Source organism: Leptinotarsa decemlineata, unplaced genomic scaffold (genome assembly GCF_025532065.1).
Source record: "Leptinotarsa decemlineata unplaced genomic scaffold, Ldec_3_MD MMD2_tig00026282_RagTag_RagTag, whole genome shotgun sequence".
Taxonomy (NCBI): Eukaryota; Metazoa; Arthropoda; class Insecta; order Coleoptera; family Chrysomelidae; genus Leptinotarsa; species Leptinotarsa decemlineata.
In genome coordinates this window covers 3,330,840-3,342,557 of record NW_027412668.1, presented here as the reverse complement: position 1 = coordinate 3,342,557, position 11,718 = coordinate 3,330,840, and the positions used below count along the sequence as shown (strand labels likewise).

The 11,718-nt window shown below is 34.2% G+C and overlaps 1 long non-coding RNA gene across 1 annotated transcript; it reads right to left on the bottom strand.

The window, feature by feature from the left end:
- Positions 1 to 9,777: 9,777 nt before the first annotated feature.
- On the bottom strand, positions 9,778 to 11,138 carry LOC141484615 (uncharacterized). Its single transcript, XR_012466709.1, has 2 exons — positions 10,781 to 11,138; positions 9,778 to 10,316 (listed from the first exon to the last, which is right to left on the bottom strand). It is a non-coding gene; the product is annotated as an uncharacterized lncRNA (long non-coding RNA).
- Between the last annotated feature and the right edge of the window lie 580 nt (positions 11,139 to 11,718).

Here is an 11,718-nt window from a genome sequence, read left to right as displayed (position 1 = left end):
TATTCGCCGTGATTCGATAATGAAATTATTTAGCAAATTCGTCTAAAGGCTCAGTATTGGGGTCTATTTAAAAGCAGCGGTGATGTTGCTGCTCGGAAACATACTGACAGGCCTCAATATGTTATATTCAATGGCTTTGAGTCAGTGGAATATGCTTCCTTGTGGAACACACGAGATAGCTATCTCGTGTGTTCCACAAGGAAGCAACCCAGGTCCACTTCTCTTCAACGCCTCCATAAACGACATAGTTGAGGTCATCGACATCAACTGTTTTATATACGCGGATGACCTGAAATTATATTGTGAGATCAATGGCATCGAGGACTGTCTTCAACTCTCCCTCAATCTGAAATGTGTTGACCAATGGTGTTTTAGCATTTATCATCCTTTAAACGCGAGTAAATGTAATGTAATGACGTACACACAAAAAAATCGTCCATTTTCATATCAGTATTTAATAAACGATAGTTCACTTCAATGGCCTCACACATCCACCGATCTATATATATATCCACCAATTGGATTTCTCCATGATGCATTGTTAGCTAGACATACTATGAATAGCCTGAGTTGCCGTCGTGATTGTCACTTCACAATTTTTCTTTTTAAACTGATTAATAATTTAATTATTGACCCACATATTCTGCAAAAACTGAATTTCAATGTACATGTACCTTGACTTCTAGAGTGGTTAATCCTTTTTTATCTGCCACCACCACGTACAAATATTCTGAAACGTTCATCTCTGCATAACATGTGTGTCAAATGCAATTCAGCAAGTTGTCAGCTCAACATTTTCTACTGTTCTATCTTTGAGATTAGGTCTTTTTACTTCAGCTAATTCTATATGTATTGTTTTTATCTTATAACTTGTATTGTATTGTGATTTGACTTATATCCCTGTTCTGTAGTTGGGTGTAACCTGTAGAACAGTGTATAAATAAATAAATGAATGAATAAATGAATAAAAATGAATATTCCATGGTGACACTCGAAGGAACGGTCAATGAAAGAACTTTTCTGTCTCACACAAACGGTGTGACATACTGAATCGAAAGGATGTTCAAAAACATGAAGTTAGGACTATTTTCAAGCCTACAAGAACGATTAGGAATATTCTCAGGTCAGCAAAAGACCCCAGGGATCCATCCGGAAACATCGGACAATTTGTTAGTCACCGGCCGTGAAATCCTAAACATCATGATAGCTGGTTAATGTCACTTAGGTTTTACTAGACTCGCTTTGTTGTAGATATATAAATAAATAAATACCTTTTCCAGTATGAGCTATCAATATTTCATAGAACGTGGAACAAATTGTTATGGCTATGAAGGCAGAAATGATGGATCTGAAAAAAAGTATTTTCCTGAACTGTGATTGAAGGAATTAAGTTGACAGACAATTTTTGTTGTTTTTAAGTTGTATTTTTTGTGTTGTGCTTCCTCTGAGTGAATCTTAACTTGAATTCCCGTCCCACCCTCTATTTCATCATTGTCAGTGTTATCTTAGACACCTTCAATCAAATTTCGAATGGAGATTTGGCTCGCGTTGGTAAACTTCACTCCGATGAGTAATAACAAGTTTAACAGGAGGAATCCTAAATATTTTTTGAAAACGTTTACTTACATAGTTATCCAGCCTCCAACAGAAATTTTCTTCTCCGTGTTCTTGGAATAGCATTGCTCTTCGGAAAAATGGTGTTTATAAAATATCTTCGAGAAATCCTTCAGTGTACAGTGATTGCTTAAACAAAATCCAGTATACATGCCAAATGTATCATTTTTCACAAAATTCAGACGAATGGTTGGAAAATCCTACAAGAATGAATGAAAACTGAAAGAATTTCACTAGTTTGGACTTTCATTGTCTTATAACTAACTAAGAACACTGCAGATTCTTTCAGGTTCTCTCCCGTTGACGAACATACTGTACAGAAGTTTTTAAATAAAATCAGAAGCAACGCTGTAGGTTCGGACAGTATCTCACTTCGAATGATTCGTTTGGTGGAAACACATCTCTTGGAATACATCACCTTTATACTGAATTCGTGTATCACTTCCTCGTGTTTTCCTTCCCTTTGGAAACATGCACTTGTGATTCTCTTGGCCAAGTGTAACTCTCCGACACATTACTCTGATCTTAGGCCCATTAGTATTTTACCTTCCCTATCTAAAATGCTTGAACTGATTCTCAAAGATCACTTGATTGAATTCATTACTTCGTACAATATCATAACTAGCGTTCAGTCTGGGTTTCGTTCTCGACATAGTACGACTTCCGCACTCCTCTCCATAACGGATGATATGTTCAAAGCAACCGATATAAATTATGTTACATGTCTAGTTTTATTAGACTTTAGTAAAGCCTTTGGTACCTCAGACCGCAGTCTTTTATGCAATAAACTAAATCACTTTGGTTTGGATAAATCTGCCGTAGATCTTATTGAAAGCTTTTTGGAACACCGAACTCAGTGTGTCAGCCTTGATCACTTAAAATCTGCAGTTCTGAACACCAAATTTGGAGTTCCACAAGGTTTCATTCTTGGACCTCTCTTATTTGAAATCTATATCTCAGATTCTTACGAATGTATTAAATTTTGCAATATCCATCACTACGCTGATGACACTCAAATTTACTTATCTTTTCCGGAAGGCAACCTGGAAGCACAAGAACTGATAAATAGATATCTCAATTCACTGTATAACGTCTCGTGCGCATATAACTTGAAATTGAATGCTAAAGAATCATCATATATGTTATTTGGACCCAAATCTAAAAGGAGCCTGATTTCCAACCTCATCAACATCCACACGAATTATGTTGCCTTGCCTTTCACTTCTGAATGCAAAAACTTGGGTTTGTGGATTGATTCCGATTTGAGATCTTCTAAACATATCAGTGATCTACACAATTCAAACTTAAGCTTTGCGAAACTTTAATTTTTTCTAAATTATCATATTGCGATTGCATACATGTAACTGCACTTACTCAATACGACTCTCTTCACCTCCAAAGAATTCAAAACTCTTGTTTGAGATTTTCCTTCAGTATACGTAAATTTGATCACATCGGTAGTAGGTTTGATGACTCCGGTTGGTTAAGGCTTGAAAAACTACTCACTCTACATATCCTCACAAATACTCATAACATAACAAATAAACCTGATTATTTATATAATAGACTTGTTAGTTTTTCCCAGACTCACAACTATTATACTCGAAATGGCTCTGTCTTGGTCATTCCCAAACACAACTCGGCACTTTTTACTCGTAGTTTTTCCTATATTTCCGCTAAACTGTATAATAAGTTGCCCAGTGACTTTAGACTTTACACGATAATGACATTTAAAAAACGCTTAAAACTTCTTCTTAACTCCTTGTAATTGGTGCTCTATATGTCGATTTTTGCATAACCCTTATTATTATTCATTTTAATCAAGCTTTTATTATTGTATTGGTTAATTTATCTTCTATTCTATAGTTGTTATTATTATATTTTTTAATTGTATACTTTTGTAAGGTTGATCTGAAAAACAGCTTATGCTGATAATCCGCCTATTCATCTAATTTATTTTTGATGAATAAAGTCTATTTATTATTATTATTATTGTAATGAAATCTGAAGCCGGCCCTGACCGTTATCTCAGACACCAAACATATGACATTACCGCGAAGGAAGCGGTATGATTAGCCGGGAAATACTAGGCGAGTGCAGAGACCTCTAGATGAATCTAGAAAGCTCGTTAGCGGTATATAAGCCCTGTTTTCCATCCATAGAGGGAGTCTGTATCTAGAGAGCGAATCGAGCGGTGAAGATAAATTAGTGAAGATAAATTAAGCTAAGTGTTGTATATAAATTAGTTGGGAAAGTGAAATATTGTTAAAAATAAATTTGTTTAGGACAGTTAATTCTTTAATTCGTTACATTATTATATGATTCTGATATGATTCTAAATCCATAGCATGGAACCACAGAAATACAGAACTAGACACCTTTCTGAAGCACATCAACAGCCTATAACCTTTCATCACCTTCACAATGGAGAAGGAAATCCACAACGAATTGCCATTCTTAGAAGTATTGGTGAAAAAGATCGACACTAAGTGGGAAACATCTGTATACCGAAAACTCACTCACAGGGGACAGTATCTGAATCCAACCACCATCAATCTACCAAAAGAGGACTCTAGAGGAACCTATTTTTCGGGCTCTGTAACACGAAGGAAGGTCTCGAATAGGTCTCGATCTTCAACGGAATGGTTCCTACAAAGTGATGGTTGAACAGACTTTGACTATAAGATAGCAAGAACCTCACAAGAGAAGCCGTCACAACCAGTGCTTGCCCTTCCCTACCTCAGAGGATCATCGGAAAGTATAAAAAGAATTGGGTCCAACTACAACGTCAGAACCTGTTTCAGATCCGGAAATACCAGAAAACCAGGGCACCAAACGCGGACTGTGATTCCAAGAATCTCATTTACCGGATACCCTGTGAGTGCGGCAAATCCTGTATCGGCGAAACTGAGAAGCCATCGAAAGTCCGCATTGCCGAACACAAGAGAAACATACAGAGGGGTGAGCAGTAGTTCCAAGCTGAGGTTATCCACAGAGAGGAACACTGGTTTGAGAAGAAGTTCAAAGAAGCTGCATATATGTTGTACAATGACGCATTCAGCGGAGCTAACGTAGAGATACGCAACCTGTAATCGAACAGAAAAACGGTCAATGGGCTTGTTTCGTGCTATGGAAAATGAGAGTGGTTTGCTTATAGACTGATCGAGTTAGGGGTATATTATACTTATCAAGCAGAATCGGTCCCAAGATCTCTTTATATTTGCAGAAAAAAGAACAATTCAGAAAGCAAGAATTCAAATTGGCCGCGTGTCTGTTGACCAATAAAATTGATGGTGTCTAGAGCATCCCTTCTTAAGATACAGCCCCTTAAAGGAGGTACATGAAATTTGTATAACAATTTTTTTCACAAGCACTGAAAAAGTTACAATATTGAAATTAACCTGACGTTTTGTACTACCAAAAAGACACTCAGCCAGTAATTCATTTGGTTTACCCCATGGTTGTAAGGGGTGGAAAACGCAACCCCTAAAATTTATTTCCAATGTAACTTTTTGTCTTATTATTTGTTTAACATTTAAAATTTATTTCCGATAGCATGTTTCATTCTAAACAAAAAACAAAAAACCCAAGGGTTTTTTTGCCCAAAATAAACTAGTTCGCAGCAAAAAATTATTTTACGAACAACTACAGAGATACATCGATAAATGCGAACTGGATTTATTGTAGTTTTTTGTAGTTATTAACCTGCATTGAACGATTAATGGGTAATAAACAAAACTAATTTAATAATAACAAAACACACAACATGTAGAAATCATAGTAAATGTTCAATATGTCTACCTTCAGACATTACGCATGCGTCTAGACGTCGGTGCATTGAGCTCCGTATTCGCTCAAATATTCCTGGAGTCTCTCTGATTACCCTGCACGCATAGATGATGCGGTTTCCTAAGTCATCTACACCGCGAACAGGAGTACGATAAACCAAATGCTGTAAATGGTCCCAAATAGAGAAATCGAAAGGATTGAGATCCGGGGATCGAGCCGGCCAGTTCTGTGGTCCTTCTCGACCTATCCACTGATTTGCATATATTTCAGTTAAATGCTGACGTGCTACTTGACTAAAATGGGTGGGAGCCCCATCATGCATAAAACACATATTCCTTCTGACGCCCAAAGGAACTTCCTCCAGCAGTACTGGATGCACTTCTCTTAAAAATTGAACGTATGCCTCACCATCTAATCGAGGAGGTAGAAAATAGGCCCAATTAAATCATCCCCAATAAATCCGAGCCACACGTTAAGAGAAAACTGTTCTTGATGGTTAGTTTCGACAATAGCGTGAGGGTTTTCATCAGCCCATATGTGGTAATTATGAAAATTAATAATCTTGTCCCGAGAAAAACTACATTCGTCTGTGAATTCTATCGTCTTCAGAAAGTCACAATTTCTTCTAATCATTTCCAGCATCCAATTGCAAAATTCAAGACGGTTCGGAAAGTCTCGCGCTAACAGTGCCTGTACTCGTTGCAGATGGTAAGGGTATAAGTGTTGTTCGTTTAAAATTCGAAATACCGTCATATGATCAACATTTAGCTGGAAAGCAATCTTTCTAGTACTGGTAGTAGGTTGTTCTTCAATCACAATCCTGCATTTCAGCATATCTTCTAGAAGCTTCTAACCCATTCTCCTGCGACAGACCGTAAACGTAATGCATATCAGCTAGTTCCTCATTTGAGTATGCCATTTTAATATATGTATCGTTTATTTAGCACAAGCTAATGCAGTTACAATATTAGTCTTAATCTAGGTTAAAAATTTAAATGTCACAATTAAAATTTAAAATTTAAAATCATGTACATTGAAACATATACATAAAAACATCACAATAAATAAAATAAAAAGAAGAAAAAAAAACTGTATTGGCAGGTTCCTATACTGAACACTCTGTAGGTCTGAAAGGTGCACTTTTAATTTTCTTTTAAATATATTTAGAGAGGTAGCATTCTTAATATTCTCCGGTAGTTCGTTGAATGCTTGAACTCCTTTAATGAAAACTGTATTATTTGAATTCACATTACTAGTCTGACGTATATGAAAGTTATTGCGACTTCTTGTATTGTATTCATGATATTCAAAGTTATACTTTAATTTGTCACGTAGATATACAGGAACATCACCAGTTTTAATTTTAAAATAAATATTAATGCTAAATAACGAAAGTAATTTTTTACTGATAACCATTTTAATGTATTCAACATTAATGTTATATGTGTTCTTCTATCACAAGATAATATTACTCTCATTCCTCTATTTTGATGTTTCTGAAGTCTTCCAATTTCATTTTGGTTTAGTAAGTACAAGATGGTTCCATAATAAGTAAAATGAGGAAAAATCAAGCTATTATACAAAAGTAAAAGCGACCATTGGTTTAAGTGCTTAGATTGCCTACTTAAGTAATTAATTTTGAATGCTATTGTTTTAATAATATATGAAGCATGTTCCTTAAAAAACATTCTATTATCTACAATTGCACCCAAATATTTAATTTTTCTTACTAACTCAATTTTATCATTTGATATTTCAATATTGTAATTATATTTTTTGAAGTCATGGTACTGCTTGTTATTTCCTATAATCATGAATTTTGTTTTATTTTTATTAATTTTTAACGAGTTGAAGCAGCACCAGTTATATACAGATTTTAGTGTCTCATTTATTACATTAATTATATCAAGCAGATCATTTGATGCATAATATATTAAAGTATCATCTGCAAATAGATGAACAAAGCATCTATCAATTATAAATGAAATATCATCGATATACAATAAAAATAGAAGAGGACCTAACACGCTACCTTGCGGTACATCACACTCGTTTATAATTTCGGAAGATAAAATGTTATTTAATTTTAATTTCTGTTTTCTATTATCTAAATATTCCATCATCCATTTTAAAGCATCATCAATAATACCAAAGCTTCCTAGTTTTCTAATAAGTAAAGAGCGGTTAACAGTTTCAAATGCCCTCTGAAGATCTAAAAAAACAGCACCTGTGATTAATTTATTATTTTGGTTTAGTTTCCACTCATCTAAAACATACTGCAGTGCTGTTTCGGAACTGTGTTTGCCCCTAAATCCTGACTGTACACTATTTAACAAACTATTTTCTTCTAAATATTCAACAAGTTGCCTATAGACTACTTTTTCCAATACTTTCTCAATAGTACAGAGCATATTGATTGGTCTAAGATCAGATGCCTTATTCGAATTAGCAACTTTAGCAATTGGTGTTATGGTTGAAATTTTTAAGATTGATGGAATGGTACTGGTTTCTATAGAAGTATTTATGACATTAATTAAGGGCATTGCAACATTATCAAAACAATTTTTTAAAAATTCTGCATTTATATCATCAGGACTTCCTTTATTTGCCATTTCAAAAATAATTTCCTTTAAAGTATCTCTGTTAATTAATTTAAAACTTTTTAAGTAGATATTGTTAGTTCTATTTACAATAGGAAAAATAACAAGTGAATCATTAAAGTAACAAATTAAGAACAGAACAACAACACACAATTAGTATTAATTCAATTTCGAAAATTCACAAACTGACAACGTCATACCAATTTAATTGTCACTATCGCTAATAGCGACCTAATAGATAAATTAGTTTCGTATTTTCGCATTTATGACGATGTATCTCTGTAGTTGTTCGTAAAATAATTATTTGCTGCGAACTGGTTTATTTTGGGCAAAAAACCCAGGAGAGATTTTTTATTTAGAATGAAACAGGCTATCGGAAATGAATTTTCAAATGGTAAACAAATAATAAGACAAAAAGTTACATTGGAAATAAATTTTAGGGGTTGCATTTTCCACCCCTTACAACCATAGGGTAAACCAATTAAATTTCTGGCTAAGTGTCTTTTTGGTAGTACAAAACGTCTGGGTGATTTCAATATTGTAACTTCTTTAGTGCTTGTGAAAAAAATTGTTATTCAAATTTCATGTCCCCCTTTAAGGGGCTGTATCTTAACAAGGGATGCTCCAATGAAATTTCTTTATACGAAAGATCCTATCTTTTTTTTTCGATGAGAAATCACTTCCTTACACTTTTTGCACTCATTTAGTTACACCCTGTATTTGATATTTCAGCTATTCATTCTAATTTTTTTTGTTTCTTTTTAGATTTCGAATCATATTAGAATCAATGGAAGTCTAACGAAATTCACCATAAAACATTATCAATCACTTTCAAAGAAAACTGAATATTGCATTTTTTAAATGGAAAAACTGTCACATCATGGTTGAAAATTGAGAAAAAACTCACTGTTGATACTCACTTTACTTTCTCCAAACCCATGAAACCCAGACAGTATTTTTCCTGTGAATGTCATCACCGATGGTTTCAAAGTGATGGTAGCATTGATCGAAATTACCTAATTCGAAAAAATTTCCATTATTAATTCCATCAGGAATTTTACCACACGCATCGAAAACTGAAATGAAAATGGAAACTGTTTACAGAATTGTGAATAAAAAAATATATTTTTCCGATTGAAAAGTGAGAAAGCGTAAAATGAGTGTTTTTAATGGCATATGAGAGTGATAATTTTTACACAAAATACAAACATTTTTTGTACAACTGTGAATGTAAATTTACATCGTCTGAAGTCCCGATAAGTTAACTCTTCTAAACGACTGTTGTCTTGAAAATATTATTCGAAGTTTTCAGTAAAATCGTATTCAAACATTTTTCCTGTCTGGAAAAAATAACAGCAAAATAACTAAATATTACTTCCCTTTCCCATACATTTTATCTTTATCAATACTTCCAATACAATTTCACAGCATCCAGTGGTCTTTCTAGAAACGGTTGCTTCGGTTGCTTTTCAAAAAGATGGATGCTGATTATAATAGTGATATCTGTTTTAAAAAAAATGCAATAGTATCTAATATGTTACCGGCCAAATCCAAGTTAGTATATGAGAAAATTTTTTTCCAAAAAAATTATCCTATCAAATTCGTCTATTTCTAGTCATGTGTGTCGAAATAACCAATGAAACCATCATTACACTGATAACTACCCATGGATAGTTTTCACGGGTAGTTATCACTTATGTCATGACATTGCTAAGCAACCAACACAATAAAGTTGTTTGACATTTCAGTAATTCAATTTATTTCGAAAGTGTCACTTCCTCGCTTTGGTGTTCAAAATGATGCGGCAATTGACAAAATCATTGAAGAAAATACACCAAAAAATACTGTCAATAGTAAAAAATACACTTGGAAAATATTTATGGAGTTTTGTGACGCCAGAAAATATGAATTGGATGGAAATCGTACTCTCGAAGAACTTGCATTAATACTCAAGGATTGGGCGATTAATATGAGAAAAAAGGATAGCACAGAGTTTAAGGAGGCTACTGTTAAAACCGTATGGAATATAACAAGCAAATTATTACAAGAAAAGTATTACAAGGAGTATAATATCATGCTAGACCCCTTTAAAAGTGTTGCATTCAAACAAGCGCGGAATGCACGCGACGCAGCACGAAGAAATTTACAAACAGATCCCACTAAACGCAAAACAAGCTCAGTACCATTAACTTCAAATGAAATGAGTAAAATTATAAACTTTTGGGATGAAAATACCCCTATAGGACTCCTACGCAAATTTTATCACATAGCAGCGGTGGAATTGGCTTGGAGAGGTGGTGAAGGTGCTGCTTGCTTAGTTGATTATTTTCATATCGAAAAGGACAACAATGGATCTCCAACTAATAGGATAGAATATAATCCAATTTTCAGTAAAACCTGCCAAGGGGGTTCAAAGAACTGCGCCTCTAGCAAATGGTTAGTTCAAAATAGTGATAATAATGCTTGTCCTGTCAGATTATTCATTAAATTATTATCAAAACGAGGCACAAATATCAAGACAAATAGACTATTTTTAAGGCCAAATCGTCACTGGAAGACAGGAAGCGATAACTGGTATGACAATATGCTTCTGGGTAGAAATATAATCAACGGATGGACGAAATCTTCTGCTGAAGCAATTGGCTTGGATACGAAACAGAGGAAAATAACCAATCACTCTAATAGAGCAACTGCAGTCAGTCAACTAGCTAAGAGTGGAGTTCAAGAACAGCAATTGTTGAAAATTACTGGGCACAATAATGGAAATTCCATAAAACCTTATTTGAATATTGATCAGGAACATCATAACCAAATAATCAATAGTATGCGTGGAAACACCTATGCAGTAACCGAGGCAAATACAGCAAGATCAACGGAATATCATTATACGAATTGTTCTTTTAATAACTGTGTGTTCAATAAATAATTTTGTTCGAATTGCAAAAAATTTTCTCACCGAATATCCCTCGAACATTGATAAATAACTCATAATTTTATCACAACTTCCTCAAGCACGTTATTTTTGGTAACATCCCTCCGCCTTCGGCGTCGGGATGTTACCAAATAACGTGCTTTCGAAAACTGTGATAAAATTATTTCGTTAGTTATCAATGTCCTTGGGATATTATAGCTGAAAACATATGACCAATTTCGTGAATGGTGCGACAAGAAACAGGAAAAAAAAGGTTTCCGAAAATGTGCTTGAGGAAAAATCAAAAATTATAAAACCTCCTACGTCATGGAGTGGATTATTTTTGAATACTCAAAAAAAAAATGTATTAACTAACATATTGGGATATATAAATCAGGAAAAATTTCCAGCTTGATTGCAAAATGGCTTGGAAAAGACATGTATGAGAGCTACACAGGTCACTGTTTCAGGAGAAGTTCTGTAACTCTTGTGCCCAATGCAGGGGGCAACATTACATCTATAACATGTCACGGTGGCTGGAAATCTGCCTCCGTAGCAGAAGCATGTATAGAAGGTAGTTTGAATAAAAAATGAGATTTCTAAGGAAATATTGAACTGTTCATCTTCTCACAAAATTAAAATACCTGATAAAATTGTGAAATCAACTCTTCAAGAAATATCTAACGTTTCTGATCAGCAGCAACACAGAACATCTTCGGGAATTGATGTTGGGAGTAATTGTTCAAACTTTACACTCAATTATTATTGCAATGAATAAACTTGTTTGGTAAATATTCATTTTGA